General features: G+C 43.5%; 1 long non-coding RNA gene across 2 annotated transcripts in view; it reads right to left on the minus strand.

The window, feature by feature from the left end:
- The window catches only part of LOC114812937, a 138615-nt gene that overhangs the window by 101289 nt on the left and 16117 nt on the right, over positions 1–21209 (minus strand). For both annotated transcript variants that reach the window (XR_003760547.2, XR_003760546.2), the window contains one exon: positions 9717–9815. This is a non-coding gene — a long non-coding RNA (uncharacterized LOC114812937). The remainder of the gene's footprint in view (positions 1–9716; positions 9816–21209) is intronic.

Consider the following 21209-nt stretch of genomic DNA (forward strand, 5'->3'; position numbering starts at 1 on the left):
TAACCCAGATCCTTCAGACTCGTAGGTCCTTTCTCTAGCCACTAGGCCACAGTGCTTCTAACTGTTATCAAATCAGAATCAAAATCACCAGAAAAGTGTCAGAGGGCAAAAGTACTACAGGGTGATGTCAATAGGTAATTATGTCTAGGTTCCCATTCAGTGCTGCATATATTTTCCTAATGATTTCTTGATAGAATAACTAATAATTTAAAGCTTTCCCAAGATACAACGTGCAAAATGTGGATTTTAATTCCTATGCAGTTTAGATATTTATTTGGGCCATATTTGGGCACAGGTTGTTTCCAATAATGGAGAGCTGCTCTGGAGGAATTAACTGTAACTGGTTAAGCAGAGCATTTGCATATAATAGGTGCTCAGTAAGAGACCCATAGCTAAGAGTGAATTTAGTTAATTCAATCACTGATCTTTAGTTACCTCTGAAGCATGAGCTCCATCTATACTCACTCCCTTGGTGAACTCATTCACTCCCACAGCTTCAACTATCATCTCTATGCAGATGACACCCAAATCTACATCTCCTCCCCTGTTCTCTCTCCCTCCCTCTGCAGACATCTCCTGGATGTCTGCCTGTCATCTAAAACTCAACATGTCCAAAACTGAGCTCCTATCTGTCCTCTTCCTGACTTTCCTGTCACTGTGGAGGGCACGAACATCCTTCCCATCTCACAAGCCCGCAACCTTGGTGTCATCCTTGACTCAGCTCTATCATTCACCCCACACATCCATTATGAAAGTGTCCTGGTGGCTTTCCCTTAGAGTAAGGCAAAGTATTTCTGAAGATCAAATACTACCTCTTCACTGTTTTCTTCAATGGAATTTTCCCGAGCCTCATCTACAAAAACATTTATCAAGCAATCAAAATATGTATTGTGTGCTTATTCTCTGTATTTAGCACTGTAGCACTGTGTAGCATTTCATGAGGCCTGCCGGTCTCATCTTTACAATATCGCCAAGATCCGCCCTTTCCTCTCCATCCAAATGGCTATCGTGCTGGTACAAGCTCTCATAATATGCCGGATGGATTACTGTGTCAGCCTCCTCTCTGATCTCCCCTCCTCCTGTCTCTCCCCACTCCAGTCTATTCTTCATTCCGCTGCCCAGATCATCTTCCTGCAGAAACGCTCTGGGCATGTCACTCCCCTCCTTAAAAACCTCCAGTGGTTGCCTATCAACCTCCGCACGAAACAAAAACTCCTCACTCTCGGCTTCAAAGCTCTCCATCACCTTGACCCTTCCTACTATACCTCCCTTCTTTCTACAGCCTACCCATACATTCCGCTTCTCTGCCGCTCACCTCCTCCCTGTCCCAAATTCGCGCCTATCCCACCGTCGACCTCTAGCCTATGTCCTCCCGCTGTCCTGGAATGCCCTCCCTCCTCACCTCCGCCAAACTAACTCTTCCCCTCTTCAAAGCCCTACTGAGAGCTCACCTCCTCCAAGAGGCCTTCCCAGACCGAGCTACCCCCTTTCCCCTCTCTTCCCCCTTCCCCCTTCACCTGCCCTCAGTTGAGTCCCCTTTCCCTCTGCTCCTCCCTCCTCCCCCCTTCCCCTCAGCACTGTGCTCATTTGTATATATTATTTATTACATTATTTATTTTGTTAATGAGGTGTACATCCCCTTGATTCTATTTATCATGATAACGTCGTCTTGTTTTTGTTTCTTTCTGTTTTGCTCTGCTGTCTCCCCCGATTAGACTGTGAGCCCGTCACTGGGCAGGGATCGTCTCTATCTGTTGCTGAATTGTACATTCCAAGCACTTATTACAGTGCTCTGCATCCTTCCTGTCTCTCAGGCCCGCAATCTTGGTGTCATCCTTGACTCGTCTCTCTCGTTCACCCCCCACATCCTATCCGTTAGCGAGACCTGCCGGTTTCACCTTTACAATATCGCCAAGATCCGCCCTTTCCTCTCCACCCAAATGGCTACCTTACTTCTCGTTATATCCCAGCTAGACTACTGTGTCAGCCTTCTCTCTGATCTCCCTTCCTCGTCTCTCGCCCCGCTCCGGTCTATTCTTCACTCCGCTGCCCGGCTCATCTTCCTGCAGAAACGATCCGGGCATGTCACTCCCCTTCTTAAACACCTCCAGTGGTTGCCTATCAACTTCCGCTCCAAACAAAAACTCCTCACTCTAGGCTTCAAGGCTCTACATCACCTTGCCCCTTCCCACCTCTCCTCCCTTCTCTCTTTGTACCGCCCACCCCGCACGCTCCGCTCCTCTGCCGCCCACCTCCTCACCGTCCCTCGGTCTCGCCCATCCTGCCGTCGACCCGTGGGCCACGTCCTCCCGCGGTCCTGGAACGCCCTCCCTCCTCACCTCCGCCAAACTGATTCTCTTCCCCTCTTCAAAACCCTACTTAAAACTCACCTCCTCCAAGAGGCCCTTGTCCCTCTACTCCCTCTACCGCCCCCCCTTCACCTCTCCGCAGCTTAACCCTCTTTTAGCCCCATTTCCCTCTGCTCCTCTCCCTCTCCCTTCCCAACCCCTCAGCACTGTACTCGTCTGCTCAACAGTATATATTTTCATTACCCTATTTATTTTGTTAATGACATGTACATCGCCTTGATTCTATTTAGTTGCCATTGTTTTTACGAGATGTTCTTTCCCTTGACTCTATTTATTGCCATTGTTCTTGTCTGTCTGTCTCCCCCGATTAGACTGTAAGCCCGCCAAACGGCAGGGACTGTCCCTATCTGTTGCCGACTTGTTCATTCCAAGCACTTGGTACAGTGCTCTGCACATAGTAAGCGCTCAATAAATACTATTGATTGAATGAATGAATAATAAGTGCTCAATAAAATAATATTGAATGAATGAATGAAAAACAGTCCATGTCCTGTGCATCAAACTCTATCCAAAGCCATGAAAGTCATTAAGATAAGAAAATATCTTATCAAGTCGTCAAGACAAGCACTTAGATATTATAAAACTGAAGAACCTGTTTTCTTCCAAGAATACAATTAGTTCCCTTCAAAAGCTGCGGCTTAATGCAATGTTAAAATGTCAACCCAGAGACATTCCCATTTTTCCAGGAATTCATTTTCTTTTTGTATGACATGGGCCTTGCTTGATGGAAACCAATTAGAATTGAATTTAATTTTGTCAATTGTTCACTTAATTTTTAGTTGTGTTCATCAGGATAAAACCCAGGGTAATTTAAATGTATGTGAATCAAGTGAAAAAAGCAATATACTGAGAGAAAAATGAAAGACTGTGAAAATCAACTCCACAAATTTGATTTTTTTCATTCAGTAATATAGCATTCTTGACCAAAATCATTATACCTAGAAATATCTTCTATTTTTGCTTCTGTGTAAAGTAAACCATAAATTTCATCTCGTTAATATGGAGAGCTTAAAATATTGTGAAACTGTGAAAAATTCAAGCAGGTGAATTCTCTTTCAAAAAATTAAGGTAATGCATTACAGGCCCAGATTAATTCTCTAGAAACAGTATAGTCTCTAGCTGAAAAGGATCAATGTTACAGGAATTTTAGAAAAATAAGGTAATTTTAAAAGTAAAAAGGTTCTAAAAAGTTCATGCAACTATTCATTTCTGGATCTAAGAAGACTGTAAAACTAGAGGAGGGAGTATAGCATCCTACAGACTGTAAGCTCATTGTGGGCAGGGATAATGTCTACCAACACCGTTGTGTTGTCGTCTTCTAAGTGCTTAGTACAGTGATCCGAACGTGGGAGAGCTCAGTATAACAAAGTTGGTAAATACGTTCCCTGCCCACAATGAGTTTACAGTCTAGAGGGGGTTGGAGAGATTAATAAAAATGAATTACAGGTATGTACATAGGTACTGTGGAGCTGAGGGAGGGTTGAACAAGGGGAGGAAATCAGGACGATGAAGAAGGAAGTGGGAGAAGAGGAAATGAGGGCTGTTGGAGATTTGATATTAATAAGGCTTTGAAGGTGGGGAGATCGATCGTCTGTCAGATATGAAGAGGGAAAGTGCTCCAAGCCAAAGGTAGGATATGGGCGAGATGTCGGCAGCGAGATATACAGGCTTGAGGTACCGTGAGTAGGTTGGCATTAGAGAAGCAAGTGTGATGGTTGGGTTGCAGGAGGAGAGCAGCGAGGTAAGGTAGGAGGGGGCACGGTGACCGAGTGCTTTGAAGCCGACGGTAAGGAGTTTCTCTTTGACGCGAAGGTCAATGGGCAACCACTGGAGATTCTTGAGGAGTGGAGAAACCTGGACTGAATGTTTTTGTAGAAATATGACCTGGGCAGGAGGGTGAAGTATGAACTGTAGTGGCGAGAGACAAGAGGCAGGAGGGTCAGCAATGTAATCAAGGCGGGATATGATAAATGTTTGGATTAACATGGAAGCAGTTTGGATGGAGAGCAAAGGGTGGATTTTAGCGATGTTGTAAATGTTGAAATGACAGGATTTGGTGACAGACTGAATATGTGGGTTTAATGATAGAGACAGAGTTGAGGATTATGCCAAGGTAACGGGCTTGTGAGACAGAAGAATGGTGGTTCTGTCTACAGTGATGGGAAAGTCAAGGAGAGGACAGGGTTTGGTTGGGAAGATAAGGAGTTCTGTTTTGGACATGTTAAGTTTAAGGTTTCTAGACTTAAATCTAAATACTATAGGCAGAGATTTAAAATCCAAGGCACATGGCACATGACTGGGACCGTGGCATATCCTGCTTTTTAAGAGGTCTCTGGCTCCTTCTTTAGGGACATTAGTCTGAAATTAGCATCGGTTGTTTTTAAAGAAGGTATAGTTGAAAGTTTTGAGTACATCCAGGACCGTGTTCTCGGCATAGGTCCCATATCAGACTGGAGATGTGGATTTGGGAATCGTCGGCATAGAGATGGTAGTTGAAGCCATGGGATCGAATGAGTTATCCAACCAAGTGGATGTAGATGGAGAATAGGAGGGGACCCAGACTGAACCTTGAGGGACTCCCACAACTACGGGGTGGGAAGCAGAGGAGGAGCTCACCAAAGAGAATGACAATGAGTGGCCAGAGAGACAGAGGAGAGCCAGGAGAGGACAGTATCAGTGAGGCCAAGGTTGGATAACATTTCCAGGAGAAGAGGGTGGTTGACAGTGTCTGAAGGCAGCTGAGATGTCGAAGAGGATTAGGATGGAGTACAGGCCATTGGATTTGCCAAGATGGATATCACTGGTGACATTTGAGAGAGCAGTTTCTGTGTAGTGAAGGGGGTGGGAACCAGACTGGAGGGAGGCAAGGAGAGAATTGGAGGAGAGGGAGTGAAGAGAAGCAGCGTGGTCTAGTGGATAGAGCACGGGGCCTGTGAGTCAGAAGGACATGGGTGCTAATCCTAGCTCCTCCACTTGTCTGCTGTGTGACCTTGAAAGAGTCACTTTACTTCTCTGTGCCCGAAGAGAGTCTGTGAGCCCTATGTGGGACAGGCACTGGGTACAACCTGACAACCTTGAATCAACCACCCCAGCACTTAGTACAGTGCCTGGCACGTAGTAAGCGCTTACCAAATACCATAAAAACGGTGGAGACAGCAGGTGTAGATGACTCCCTCAAGGAATTTGGCAAGGAATGGCAGGAGGGAGATGGGGCGATAACTGGACGAAGATTTGGGGTCAAGGGACAAAGGCAGGAAACCCGAACTGCTTGCTGGTGGTGTCATGTCTAGATCAGCTCAGTGAAAACCCTTCTTCCTCTTTTCTTTCCTTGTGCATGTCTGCTCCCCCGTACTTGTAACTAGAATGTCACCTCACTCAAAGAGGTGCCGTGCATTGCTGCAGAGACCTCAGTGGATGGATTTTAAAGTATTAATAGAGAAAAAGGAGCTGCCCCAAAGGCTTATTAAATTCTAGCTTAAAAATTATACATTGATCTCAATCAGCCAGATAATTCCAACTTAAACCTCTTTTCTGATCACTATTGCTGAAATGATTCCTAAATTTCTCTTCTTCATCTACTTAGTTCAGAAAATGGTGACTTTGGCATTTCACTGCTTATCACTGGAAAATCCAAATGAGTTGCTTGCCTCCTGGGCATTTACTTAGCATGAAACGCGTAAGACAGATGAAAGGGAAGAGGAAGCACAGGATCACATGCCAAGGAAATGCACTGAAAAGAGAAGCCAGGCTTCCCTCCTGTTCTGCCAGTTGGTACTCTGAAAAATCTGGGGCTCAAGGGGAGGGTACTCTGACCTTGAAGTTTAGATCCCCTCCCCAACTCACATGGACAACCATGGGAAAGGCTGTGAAACTGCCTTTTCTAAATGCCTGGAAAGCAAAAGAGTCATTCCTCACAACACTCCTTTAAGGATCTCATACTCTGCAAAGGACTAATTAGGAATCATGGCTGGGTGGCCTAGGGGAAAAAGCATGGGCCTGAGAGTCAAAGGACCTGGGTTCTAATCCTGGCTATACCACTTGCTTGCTGTGTGACCTTGGGCCACTAACCTAACTTCTCTGTGCTTCCTGATCTATAAAATGGGGATTAAATCCTACTCTCGCCTACTTAGATTGTGAACACCATGAGGGACAGGGACTGGGTCCAACTGGATTATCTTGAATCTACCCTTGTGCTAAGTACAGTGTATGGTACATAAACAGCACTTAAGTACTATAATTTATTAATTATTATTAATATGAAATGAGTCTGCTCTTTAAGATCGATGCTAGATGATAGTTATTTCCGGAGGCAGAATAGTAGAATATATAAACACAAGATGGAATGCAATTTAGGTTATAATTGAATGATGGATAATTTTGCCAATAAAATGTCAAGGAATCCTTAAGAATAGTAAATGATCTGGATCTCACTTTCCCAATTCAGATAAAAAAAATTTTCCTTCCAAAAAACACATCCACCAATCACCAACTCAATAAGCCTTTCAGACTGCCTCAGAGACAGAAGAGTCAAGAACTGAATCACATGCACCACTGTTTGAACCCTAAAGGAGACTTTTAGGAGGGAGCACAGTTGGACACAGAGTTTATCGGTGATATGCAGTTTAGGTCGGAACGCTTTACATTGTTTTACCAGCAAGGGGGAAATAAATCACATTCAAATGTCAATCAACTGTGGACATGATCTTTGCTTCAAGGTAGGTAGAGTTGTTCAGGAAACAAAAATCAAGATAACTCTGTGATATCTGCAAAGCTTACAAAGACTTTGGTCAGGAGAGGCAGACCTGGCATCACGGAGCTACTGAATAAATTGAGCTAGTCTGAGAAGTGCATCCAGTCCCAAAGACACTTCATGATGACACCACTGTTTCCTTCACAACTTTTAAAAAATTCACTCCTACCTCTCCACCCATGTGGCCCCCAGAGGGATCCATGCATTTACCGTATCCCAGCTTGACTACTACCATCATGCTTGCCTTACTGGTCTCCTAGGTTCTCCCCTCCCCGGGAATATTTCATTTTGCTGCCTGAACATCTGGGGCAGAGGGAAAGGCGAATAAAAGGAACAGATCTAAAAGCAAGGGTGATGTAGAAGGGAGTGGGAGAAGAAGAAATGAGGGCTCAGTCAGGAATGTTCTCTTGGAGACCATGTGCTTTTAATAAGGTTTTGAAGCAATTCCTTTATTTTCCTCCCCTCCCACATGGATTCATATAGCAGAAAACCCTTAGTTGCTTTCCAGGATGGGCCAAAATCCCGTTTCATCTTTCCCTTTTGACCATTCTCTTGCTTTACATTTTCCCAGAATCTGGGAATGGAGGAATAGGGTCATAGGAGTAGGACATATACTTTCTATTACTGAGTATTAATTGCATTTGTTCAATGCTTGAGACAGCAAAGTATGAACAACTGGGAAAAGGCAAATCACAATTTCACTAGTAAGTGCCATCAACAAAAAGTGTAGAAATTTCACTGCCTATTTTCCTCAGGCCACTCAGGGAATGCATCACAATGCAGCCTATCATCATTCCCTTACCATCATTAACTCATCCTTTACATCTAAAACCTCACTATTACAGTGAGCATTAATCACCATCATCAGGATAATTACTATTTAGCTTAGAGGAACCTGGAATCAGTGCTTCGAAATACCTCTTGAAATAGGTACTTTAAGCCTACTCCTCTCTAAAGATGCATTTGGAAATATTTAGGCAATAATCATTTATAGGGCTGACACTTTACTACCAGACCTTGCCATCAGTAATGAATTTCTTTACCTGCTAAATTGTTTAGAGCGCATCAGTAGCATGTTTTCGGAAGCAGCTAGACGGAAGCCCAGGGACCTGATCAATGGTCTGACTGCATGGGTTCTTGAAAACCCACATCCCCATAAAGACCTGGGTCACCCTGTGGTGGAATCACAGTAGAAGACGACTAGGTTCGTATGTCTTGCTTCTGTTGTATTCCAATTAATGATGTGCATGGTGATGGACCCCCTTGCATCTGAGCATCGTTGCTTCCCAATCCAGCCCATCCTACTTTCTAGGGTTGACAAACTCTAGAAATTCCCAGGCAGCAAAGTTTTGCGCAGAACCATTCTGTGTGTTAGGAGGAGACAGATTCTCCCCCAGCTTCGGCCCACTTCTCGCACTTCGGCTGCCTAGATTCTATTCCTGCTATGTCCTATAGTCTCTGTATCTCCTCTCCTTGGAAACCTTGACAACAAGATGAAACTCCTTCCCGCTGATTTCTAGATTCTCCACCAGTTCTCTCGCTCTTACCATCTTCTCTTCACCCATGACTCCCTAGCTAGCTCACACTATTTGTTGCTCCCAGGCTCACTTCCTAACTTCTCCCAGCCTGGAACTCCCTCCCCTCTTCAAAACTGTCAGACCACTTTGTAGACAGTCCACGGGGGTAGAGTTCTAATGTCTCCCCAGTTCTGAGTCTGTCTCTCTTCCACCTCTCTGCAAATCCAAACAGTAGCCACCTCCACTTTCCAAGGATCATGATTGCCTTACCCACCCTAAAAAGATTCCCCACAACAACTCCAAGGCCCAAGTGCTTCTGAGTTGTGTTCTCCTCTGCTTTATATTATTTATACAATTTTCCACTTCATTAAAATGGATAATTAAAAATTGACTATGAAACATAGAAGACATGGTCCCAATCCTTGGAGGGACTTGCCTTTTAATTTATCAATTACAAAAGGGAAACATGTCATCCCAGATATTTTAATATTCTAAACCTCCCGGTTGATACCAATTCTCCCCCACCCCCGCCCCAAGGATATTATTTTATCCTGCTCTCTATTCTGCAACCTTATGATAAATGACCCACCCGAGTTTATCTTTCCATCTTGATTTATTTCTTTTTATTTTTGCTGCTGGAGCAAATTGTTCTGTACAGATCAGGAACCAAACTGGAATTATTTTCAAACTAAATTTATCTTTGCATATACAGTACTTAGCCTACTTTAAAATAATTATCAGTCTAGGTGTTCCAAAGGGGAAGCAAACTGGGCCAGAAGCACTTTCTCTATGCCTAAAATGTCCTGGGCCCCTACATCACACTACACAGGGAAGTGCCACTCTGAGGAAAATTCCACTGAAAAGAAACAGGGCAAACTTAAAGACTAACTTGAGTCCATCTTTTCCGAATAGAACCGTAAAAGTTATTGCATGTTTGAATGGAGGTAGTTACAAGGGCATTGAAAATAGTTCAGTTGCAGCTCTTAAAACTTGAAGGAAAGTGCAGACGATTCTTAGGGAATAAACCTTTGGTTTTGTGTGCATCTCCTTTCTCTAGAAATTCAGAAATGAGAAACCTACCGAAAAGGCCCCAGCAACATTGGCTACATCCATCCCTCTCAAAGGGCTGTCTCGTTTGGTCATCCACATCGGCAAAGCTTTGGCAAATATAGCCAGCACCTAGGAATGTGGAAATAAGAGAGGTTCAGTCTTATTGCAAATTATCTAGTTGATAGTAGGCTAGAACACCACCTCGATAACCAAGAGGGGGAATCTCTCCTAAGAGGGAGCAGTGAATTCACTCTGCTGGGAGAAGGAGGTAAATTACAACACCATCAACTCGGTCCTGTGAGACTGGAATGCTCTCAAAAAACGCCATCCTATTTCAAGACAATGTTCAAAATTGTGCTTAGAGGAAGACTGGCTATAAACCATTAGTAAGATTTCCTATTTTAGAGGCAAGTGATAAAGACCAGCACCCTAGAAGAAAATGTTTTTGCACTTTCACCCACGCTGTCCTTGTGGGGGTCAAAACCACAGTTGACCCAAAAGAATCCAATCTTAATGGAAATGGATTACATGTGGTACTTCAAAGATGGCCCCAACAACAGAAGAAGGCTTGAGAGCCGGGTTGTTTGCCTGAATCTTATCGAGAATTTGTGACTGACTTGGAAAACTCAGACTGTCAGCTCCTTGAAGGCAGGGATCATGTGACTTGCTTCAGTTTTACACTACCAAGTGCTTACTACTGGGTTTCATACTCAGTAGGTTTCACAAAAATCACTGGTTGACAATTTGATTTAAAAGAAGAACAAGTTCTACTCTGAGACACCGGGCACATCTCTTCAGGACAAAAATCTCTTGGAGAGATGCATCAAGAAAAATTAAAAAGGAGTGAACCTAACAGATATTCTATCAAAGGAAAGGCTACTGAAAAAGTGAATTTTGGAATACGTTGGTCGACACCTTGGGAAAGCACACAAATAAGGAAAAAGGGACCTTTTGAATTCTTACTTCCAAAGGGATATCAGGGACAGAAAGCTTTCTACAGGCAAATAGAGAAATGACTAACATTCTAGAATTTTATCAAAGGATAACCCCAAAGAGAAAACCCATCTCTGCTACTAAATTAGTAAATACCATACTCAAACTCAGAGGGTAGGCAAATGAGGAAGGCAAAATGAAAGAACTGTGACTACTGAATTCGCCAAAGTGCTGTGAAGCAGCATGGCCTCGTGGAAAAAGTACAAGTTTGGGAGTCAGAGGATCAGGCCACTTGCCTGTTGTGTGGCCTTGGGCAAACCACTTCACTTCTCTGTGCCCTAGTTTCCTTAACTGTAAATTGGAGGTTCAATAGCTATTCTCCCACATACTCAGACTGTGAGTCCCATGTGGGACAGGAACTGAGTCAGACCTGATTAATTTGTATTTGCCCCAGTGCTTAGAATAGTGTTCGCAAATAGTAAGCACTTAACAAATAACATTAAAAAATAACAAAACAGGATTACTCTTGTAATAGGTGCCAGATGATTACATTACATTCAAGAAGAAATAGCCCAAATGGCAAAGATGACAGTTTGAATCTAAAATTTAACAGTATCCTCATTTTTGTGAAAGCTGTATTTGGAAAAGAGAAGAGTGATGGCGCTTGCATAAAAAATAAGCCAGTTAACCAACGAAGTGCCACACATTTTCTATTAGACTGCTACCTCCTTGTGCCCAAAAAACATGTGTTTTCAATTTATTTTACCTTCCCAAGTGCTTAGTACAGCCCACTGCACCCCATGGACATTCAACAAATAAAACTATTCCTACTGCTAACACTACACTAGGAAAGAGAAAAACAAATAAACCTATCATACAATAAAAAATGACCCAGGTTTCCAGAGGGCACAACTTCAAAGACACACTGATTTCAGTCATGACAAGTGGAGTCAATGAAGGCTTATGGCACAAAAGTAGTAGGTCTAATTTATTTGACCTGCCAATCTAAGATGGATTTGTAAATCTTCAAATCCACCTTGGTTGCAGAAATGTTAAACCCAACTCAATTTAATGGTGGTGGTGGGTGGGTGGTCGTGTGGGTATGTGTTTGAGGGGGGCTGGGAGGGTGTGGGGGAGGAAGGGAAGTTGGGGTTTAACCCAATTTTTTAAAATGACCTGAATGTAGAATTCTGGTTAAATAAGGAAAAACCCTGAATATCCATATCCTAGTTATGTGCCCTCCAGAAATGAAGCAAGTCTTTCACTAGATCTGTGGTCTGATGATAAGACACCAGGCTTTGAGAAACAAATGAGGGGGCAGTAAAAACTGTTTTCAGTCACTCCAGATCTTCCCAGATCTCAATATACAATGAATCCTACTGAGAAGGAAGCAATAGCTCCCCACTTGTCTCTCTGAGGGGATCACCAATGATATCTCCTGGAAGACTAATAGATTTTGAGTCCACATTCAGAAAACCACTTTCTAAAAACAGGTTACACAGTTTATAGGAGGCAAAATAATCTGTTTAAGGAACCCAGTTGGTCCAAATGTTCCACACTTTTCCTGGACGATACATCTCTTGAAAGAAAGTCCACCTCTGAGGTGTCAGGGTGGCCCAAGATGGTGTAGGATGAAGCATGCTTTCCAGAGTGGCGGTGTTCCCTGGGTATGAGCCCGGGAAAGCTGGAGTGCCAGTTTCCAGAATCTCACAGATGGGAATTTAGCAAAAAACGCCATCTTGACAGATAAAGTATTCCTGGCCCATTTGGATCTGTTATTGACTGATTTACAGTATTCATGATGATTATTTATAGGCTGCTTTATTAAAATTAGAATTAGAGAATCATATTAAGCTGAAGAGTAATTAAAGCTGAGAGCTGGTAAAGGGGGCCAAAAAGAAACAGAAATGAGATAGATTGATAAGATGGGCGACTTGGGATTTATGAAGCTTTTACATTCCAAAAGCTCACGGTGGGTCGATAAACACAGAAGCAGTTTTGATTTCCCTAGTCTAGACTTAAATCCTTTGGTGAAAAGTACTGTCAAACAGAAAATCCTGAACCTCAAGCAATTTGGAAGAGGCCTGAATAACTTGTAGAGCCTACTTATTTCCAACTTTCCGTCTCTGCTCCCGTGAGAGACAACCCTGACAATATAAAGCCTGAAGTTTGGAGAGCAGGGGAGAGGAGCAAGGAAAGATAAAGGAGAGGGTCACTCTACTGAAACGAGCAGCCGAGTTCTCAGCACACCCCAAGTCACTGGTCCTGTTCGATTCTGTTGCAAAGAAATCGACCAATCAATCAATTAATAGCATTTATTGAGCACTTACTGTGGGCAGAGCACTATACTAAGCACTTGGGGTTTACAGAGCCCGGGCTGGGAGTCAGAGGTCATGGGTTCTAATTCCGGCTCTGCCACTTGTCAGCTGTGTGACTGTGGGCAAGTCACTTCACTTCTCTGTGCCTCAATTACCTCATCTGTAAAATGGGGATTAAGACTGTGAGCCCCCACGTGGGACAACCTGATTACCTTCCATCAACCCCAGTGCTTAGAACAGTGCTTTGCACATACTAAGTGCTTAACAAATACCACAATTATTATTATTATTATTATTATTACAATATAATGGAGTTGTTAGACTTGTTCCCCGCAAAAAAGGAGTTTACAGTCAATTTAGAGGGGGAGACAGACATTAATGTACAGACATAAATTATTAATATATACATCAGTCCTGTGGGGCTGAGGGTGGGGTTGAATATCAAGGGCTTTAAGGGTACAGAGCCAAGTGCAATCTTAATAAAATTCATGATGCCTCATTGTCTTTCTGCCTCCATAAACCATCAACTGTTAAATCCTGCTGATTCGTCCTCTAAAACATTACCTGGATCTACCCTATATTCTTCTCCCATACAGCCACTACCTCTAGTCCTGAGCGAGCATGTCCAACCTACTCCTGTAGAGAGGCCACAGATGCAGTTCTGCAATTGTGCACAGGTCATTTCGGCAAGTTACTACCGAATTCTTTGTCAAGTGAGTACCAATTTAAGGCATTGTTATTCAGTAGAACAAAAGGAAGGGAAATTGGGGAGCAGAGCTTCTTTCTTGGTGATACACTGCTATTGGATGGAGCTCACTCTGGGGGAAGGAATAGCTTAGTGGAAAAAGTACGGGCTTGGGAGTCAGAAGTCATGGGTTCCGCCATTTGTCAGCTGTGTGACTTTGGGCAAGTCACTTAACTTCTCTGTACCACAGTTACCTCATCTGTAAAATGGGGATTATGACTGTGAGCCCCACGTGGGACAACCAGATTACCTTGTATCTACACCAGTGCTTAGAACAGAATGCTTGGACATAGTAAGCGCTTAACAAATACCATTATTATTATTATTCCCAAAGACAGAGGGGCAATCAATCATATTTATTGAGCACTTACTGTGTGCAGAACACTAGTTAGGAAAAGGACCTTCAAATTGTTCAGTGGTGTCCAGTGGTTCTCTGTTTTGACCATTTTTTTACATGATATCTGTTAAGTGCTTACTATTTGATAATAGTAATAATAATCCCCATTTCACAGATGAGGTAACTGAGGCACAGAGAAGTCAAGTGACTTACCCAGAGTCACACAGCTCATCAGTGGTGGAGCCAGGATTAGCACCCATGACCTCTGACTCCCAAGCCCGGGCTCTTTCCACTGAACCACGCTGCTTCTTGTGGGTATATACTACATGCCAGACTCTATACTAAGTGCTGGAGTAGATACAAGCTAATTAGATTGGACATGGTCCCGGTCCCACATGGGACTCAAAGTCTTAATTTCCATTTTACAGATGAGGTAACTGAGGCACAGAGACATAAAGTAACTTGCCCAAGGTCACGCGCAGACAAGTGGTGGAGCCAAGATTAGAACCCAAGCCCTTCTGACTCCCAGGTCTGTGCTCTATACACTAGGCCACACTGCTTCTCAGCCTAACCGAATGGGCTCCATTGGGCAGGTTTGAACTTTTGTTAAGGCCTTGATGAGCCAGATGTGTCCAGGTCAGGGGGAGTCTAGCCATAACCTCTTCAGGCCGGTTGATTTTTTTTTTTTAACTGGTATTTAAGTGCTTACTATGTGTTAAACATTATTGTAAGCACTGGGGTAGATACAGGTTAATTAGCTTGGACACATTCTAAGGGAGAACAGGAAAACCGAGGCACAGAGAAGTTGAGTGACTTGCTCAAGGTCACACAGCGAGCATTTGGCAGAGCCGCTATTAGAACCCAGGTCCTTTAATTCCGAGGCCTGTGTTCTTTCCACTAGGCCATGCTGCTTCTCATTTCCATTTTAATGGTGTCCCTGATTATTCTGCCTCTGCTCTGGCTTACTGCTGGGATTGTCTGAGTTCCTTCAGGACCGTCACAACTGCCAGCTAATGAGACCCTATCACCGAGCTTTACCAGAGCCAGAAACAATTTTATAGCTGGAGAGAGGTCTGCTCTAGTCCTAATTTGAACCTCACTACTCAGTTGTCTGTCCCCAAGTATAGTTCCAGCCCTTCACATTACTGTGAATCCATCCTTACTGCACAACAAAACTTCACCTAGTGACAAGAGCCAATGTTCAAATGAATCCAACTAATCCAGTAAAGGCTAAATTCTCTACATTCACGTTTATTTGCAGGCACCAAATCCAATGTGTTATTCTAGAATCAATAGAGACGTAGATCAATTGTGGGGGTGGATTAAATCAGATGATGCTTTCATTAAGCAACCGGCACTTGTTCAAGTAAATATAGTTGTTTATACACTCATCCATTTTTCCTGTCCCAATTATTTACAAACCAACACCTTTGGTATGTAAATATTGTTTAATGACACTTGTCAGGCATTTCATTATGGGATGGCTCACAGAATGTGTACGACATTTTTATTTGTAAATGCTTAAAAACCCTGTCATTCTGTCACCAGCCATATCTACAATATGTCCAGTGCCTTTTTAAAGTCATAAGCTATAGACCCAACTAAATTAACACAGGATCAACGGGTTTCCTCAAGGAAGAAAGAAATAAACATGAACACACACTGACTTTGCCTGCTACTGGCATATATAATATTGTGAGATTGTGAAATTGCGACCGACAGGCTCAAATGACTCTTCATTTAGGTGTGAAAATTAAAAAAGGAAATAATAAAACGGAGCAGATGGCTGCATTTTTATTTCATATCACCTAACCAAGTGGTTCTCTGAGAATATTTTGCTGGAACGGTGCCTTTCTTGAAAAGACTAATAATCATAAATAAATTAGAAGTGACTCGGCAAATAGTTCCTTAATAAAATCCTATTGACACGGGACAACAGCAAATAACCAACCACATTTTGAAACCCGATTTTCTGCTCATCTACTTGCTGGGGTTTTAACTGCTGCTAAAGGATCTGGTGGGGGCATTTTGCCTTTACCTGTCACAGTGAGGAAAAAGAAAGCCACAGCAGAGAAAAGTGGAAAGATGTAATATGTTTTTCCCACAGAGGTCACTTCCTATATTGATCATTACCCTGGCATTCTTCTTTGTAAAATAGACATGTTCACATATCCTCTTCAACCTCTCAGCAGTCTTCGACATGGCAGACCATTCCCTTCTCCTGGCAACACTGCTCAACCTCGGCTTTGAGGTCCTCTCCTCGTTCTCCTCTTATATCTCTGGCAGCTCCTTCTCAGGATCTTTCTCGAACTCTTTCTATTCCAACCAACTCTTAATTGTGGAATTCCCTAACGGCTCAGTTCTGGTTCCAATTCTATTCTCCATCTACACCTACTCCCTTGGAGAACTCATTCGATCTCACTGTTTCAACTACCTTCTCTCTGTGGATGATTCCCACATCTATCTCTCCAGTCCTGATGTTTCTTTTTCTCCACAGTCTAGCATTATCCCCTGCCTCCAGGACATCACTTTTTGGATATCCCGCAATCACCACAGACTTAACATGTCCGAAACAGAACTCCTCAGCTTCCCACCCAAACATTTTACCATCACCATAGACAACACCAACATCCTACCTGCCTCACAGGCCCATAGCCTTGGCATTATCCTTGACTCATCTCTCTCCATGAAGCTGCATATTCAGTCTGTCACCAAATTTTGTCAGTTCAACCTTCGCAACATTTCTAGAATCCACCCCTTCCTCTCCATCCAGACTGCTCCCACACTAACCCAAGCACTTATATCCCACCTGGACTACTGCATCACCCTCCTCAATGACCTTCCTGCCTCAGGACACTCTCCCTTCGCCAGTCCAGATAATTTTTCTAAATAAATATTCAGTCGACATTTCCCCACTCTTCAGAAACCTTAAGTGGTTGCTCACCCATCTCTGCATCAGACAGAAACTCCTCACCATCTGCTTTAAAACACTCAGTCAGCTCTCCCACTCTTATCTTTCCTCACTGATCTTCTCTTACAACCCAGTCCTCACACTCTGCCCCTCTAACACCAATATACTCACTGTACCTCAATCTCATCTATGTCGCCACCGTTCCTAGCTCGCATCCTCTCTCGGGCCTGAAACTCCCTCCCCATTCAATCTGACAGACCACCACTCTCCCCACCTCCAAAGCCCTCCTAAAATCATGTCTCCTCCAGACTTAAAGTACTTATGTCCACATCTTTTAACTCTGCCACTTTCCCTATCTGTAAGGTATTTTATTTAATGTCTTCCTCCTCTTCCCTCCCTGTGGGCAAGGACCGGGTCAAACAACTCTACTGTACTGTACTCAAGTGTTTAGTACAGCGTTGTTTGTGCACACAATATGTGTTCATTAATACCATGGATCAATTCACTGATACTACTAAAAATCAAATCCCAAGGGGTACCCCCAAGCTTGTCTTGCCATCCCAGGCCTCTGGCTCACTGGAACATAACAGTACAGCAATTTGGCAAATCATGGCTACACAAGGCTAACCAAGGCTTCCGGACAGAGAACAAACTGTTCACCTATCATATCTGCATGTCCTCGATGGCTGTGGAATCAGGGGTGCTGGGTTCTAGTCAGTGTGCTTGTAAGGTTTTTGGTGTGGAATACGATTGCTCCAGGGGAGCAATCTTCTTCTGTCCCGGTGGTCAGGGATCACGTCTACCAACTTGACTGGATTCCTTCTTGCTGACCTCCCAGCTCCTGTCTCTCCCCTCTCCAGGCCATACTTCACTCTGCTACCCAGATCATTTTGCCACAAAAACATCCGGGACATGTCACCCCACTCCTCAAGTAACTCCAGTGGTTGCCCATCCACCTTGGCATCAAACAAAAACTCCTCACCATTGGCTTTAAAGTACTCCATCGCCTTGCCCCCTCCTACCTCGCTTCACTTCTCTCCTTCTACAACCCAGCTTGCACACTTCGTTCCTGTAGTGCTAACCTTCTCACTGTGTCTCGATCTCTCCTGTCTCGCCGCTGACCCCTAGCTCACGTCCTGCCTCTGGCCTGGAATGCCCTCCTTTCTCAAATCCGACACTTACTCTCTTACTGAAGGCACATCTCCTCCAAGAGGCCTTCCCAGTATAAGCCCTGCTCTTCCTCATCTCCCACTCCCTTCTTTGTCACCCTGACTTGCTCCCTTTGGTCTTCCCACCTCCCACCCCCACAGCACTGATGTACCTGTCTGTAAACTTATTTATTTGTATTGATGTCTTTCTCTCTCCCCGCCCTCGTGCACCCCCACCACTACGACTGTAAGCCCGTTGTGGGCAGAGAATGTGACGGTTTATTGCTGCATTGTACTCTCCCAAGTGCTTAGTACATTGCTTTGCACACAGTAAGCACTCAATAAATACGATTGGATGAATGGATGAATGACTGCATTGTACTCTCCCAAACCACTTAATACAGTGCTCTGCACATGGTACATGATTGATTCGGAAATATTTTATCAAAATATTTCTTCCCCTTTCCTGCCTCCGCCTCTCCAAACTCTTGTTATGCGCCAGTGGACATTTATCTTGAACGAATAAATGAGGCCTGTATTCATTTGGGTAAAATATGACAGTCCCAGGCAGGAACTCCACCTATTTTGGATTTGACCTGGCAAATGAAAATAGGATTCGTTTTTACAGTTAATGATCCCAATTACTGCTTTAAAATCATTGCTGTATGCCTGCTTTCTTTATTATTATTACGGGCATAAAAAGATTCAAGAAATGTTGAGGCACCATATCTTTCCTCAGTTTTACCCATGGGTAGACCAGAATCCTGGCAAATGATAATTACTCATTCAGGCCTGTGACCAAAAGAGTAACTGCTCCTTCATTAAATTCCTGGGCCTAACACTACACGGCATTTCTCAGGACTACATCCACCTGGGAAGTGGCCAACCTGGAGCTCTACTTGAAGCAACTTTAGGAGCTCGTTGTGGGCAGGGAATGTGTCTACCAACTCTGTTAAACTGCACTCTCCCAAGTGCTTAGTATGGTGCTCTGCACAGAGTAGGCGCTCAACAAATACAATTGACTGACAGAGAAGCACTACCTGATGCAAAAACACATGTCTTCTCTGATTTGTGATAGTCGGAGCTCTGCGGAATGCATTAGCGATCGATTGGCTCCCACCACCTGAGTTACCTCAGAGATCAACTTCTCCCTCTCTGTCCCCACCTCCCTTCACCCATCCATATCTCACACATGCACACCCTTTCATTCTCTCTCTACACATGCAACCAACACATTTAATCTCACTGCACAAGCACGGTCCCCCCTCCCTTTCTCTCTCCCTCTCTCTTCTCCCACCCTCGCTTACAGGACCATATTTCATTGCCCAAATAGCCACAGCTATTTCATATGCTCGATATGCTTGCAGCCATAAGCATCTTATGCAGCAGCGGCTAACTAAACTGACCATAAATTACAGCCCCATATCATTCGGCATCCAGATTTCTGCATCAGCACAGGCAGGATCCTGTAAGAATGAAGCCTATGAAACCCAGTAAACCGACTCTAAAGGCGAACACTGGCATGTCTTGAGGAGCATCAGTGTCAGGTGTAGTTACACTCTCCAATGGGAGAGAATGGCCTGGCTTCTCTGAGCTCCAGTGACATACCTTCCTGTTCCTCTTCTATCTGCACTCTCCCCAAGCAGGTTCAGCATCCCTAATTACAAGGTGCCTCTCCCTTGTGAGTTGTTCTTTAGAACCTAAGTGAATGTCAAGAATACCTCGGTACGTATTTTGACACAAGTTCCAGTTCCTGAGAGACTGAGGTAAAAACGGTCAAAGAAAGCAAAATTAAGGATATTTAACTCAGGCCAGAGGGAGGATGTGGGCAAGGGATCCGTGGCGAAATAGACGGGATCGAGTGACAATGAAAAGGCTGGACTCAGAGGAGCCAACTGTGTGCACTGGGTGGTGATAGGAAATCAGCGATAAAGAGATAGAGAGATATATAGATATTCTGCCTGGCCCTCGTAGGCAGAATAAAATTGCTACCAAGGAATAAGTTGGCACCTACAATACAATCTTCATTACTAAGAGGATGAGAATCAGGGATGCTGGCTGTCTACAAAAAAAGGGGAATCCTATATGGCATTAAAAAAGTTCACTTGAGTAAGAAAGTGAAACTTGCTGTGGCCCATACTGAAGTATTTTTCCCTGCTCTTCTCTATAAAACTAAAGGAACGGACCAACGGCAAAACTTAGGTCCTTTAAGACCTCTTTCCTAGGAAGGATATTTATCTTTCTCCTGTCTGTTTTGTCATCACCCATCTCAATTTCAGGTCTATTGATTCTCTGTACTCAGCTTCTCTCCTCACATCCTCTTCTAAGCCCTGGATCATCAGCTTTCCTTTCACAGAGGTTGCTTTCACTAAATTTCTTTGCTCATGCAAGACAAATGACAGACAAGATCATTTTCCAAAAAGAAAACCTGAGTCAAATCTTGATCACTTTGCTACACCAACTAGGCTCATTTCTGCCCACAAAGGTAAACAGTCATAAATCATTATTTTTGGAATTGTATACTAAATATGGAGCTTAAGAATATCCATAAAAAAGGGTTTCTAATATTCAACATTATTACAATTTGCTTCCAAGTAGGTTGTAAAAATTACCTTAAGGTGGCTACAAAAGTGAATGAATTCATGTTTCTGATCCTGCTTCATCTCTGTCACAATTATGAGTCATCACGGAAGTTTACTGCTTAAGTTTCAGGCTTAATATCCTGCTAATTTCATGCTTGTATAAAAGAACGTGTATTATGCTGAGATACTTGGAAAGCACATCAATTTTTGAGGAGTAACTTGAAGCAGAATGAAAGACTTCACCTCACTTAGACTTTGTCCTCTAGCTTCCTTTCTTACCAAATGTCCAACTCTTAATTTAAAACTTCAGAGGGGCCAAGAGTCGCGATCCTAGGAGAGTTAACAATGTTAGGCACATGTTTAAAATGATGTAGAATTTTAGTTAGGACATTTTGTTAAGATGAGCAGTGAAGAGCTGGTGGTCTTCAGTAACCACATCATGGAGGTTGGTGCAGATTATCACAGGTAGCATTTGTTTTATTACTTTGACTTTTTTCAGTATTCCTGGAAAGTTAGAGAAGTAGTCTGGCCCAGTGGATAGATCATGGG

The sequence above is a fragment of the Ornithorhynchus anatinus genome, chromosome 6 (genome assembly GCF_004115215.2).
Source record: "Ornithorhynchus anatinus isolate Pmale09 chromosome 6, mOrnAna1.pri.v4, whole genome shotgun sequence".
Classification (NCBI taxonomy): domain Eukaryota; kingdom Metazoa; phylum Chordata; class Mammalia; order Monotremata; family Ornithorhynchidae; genus Ornithorhynchus; species Ornithorhynchus anatinus.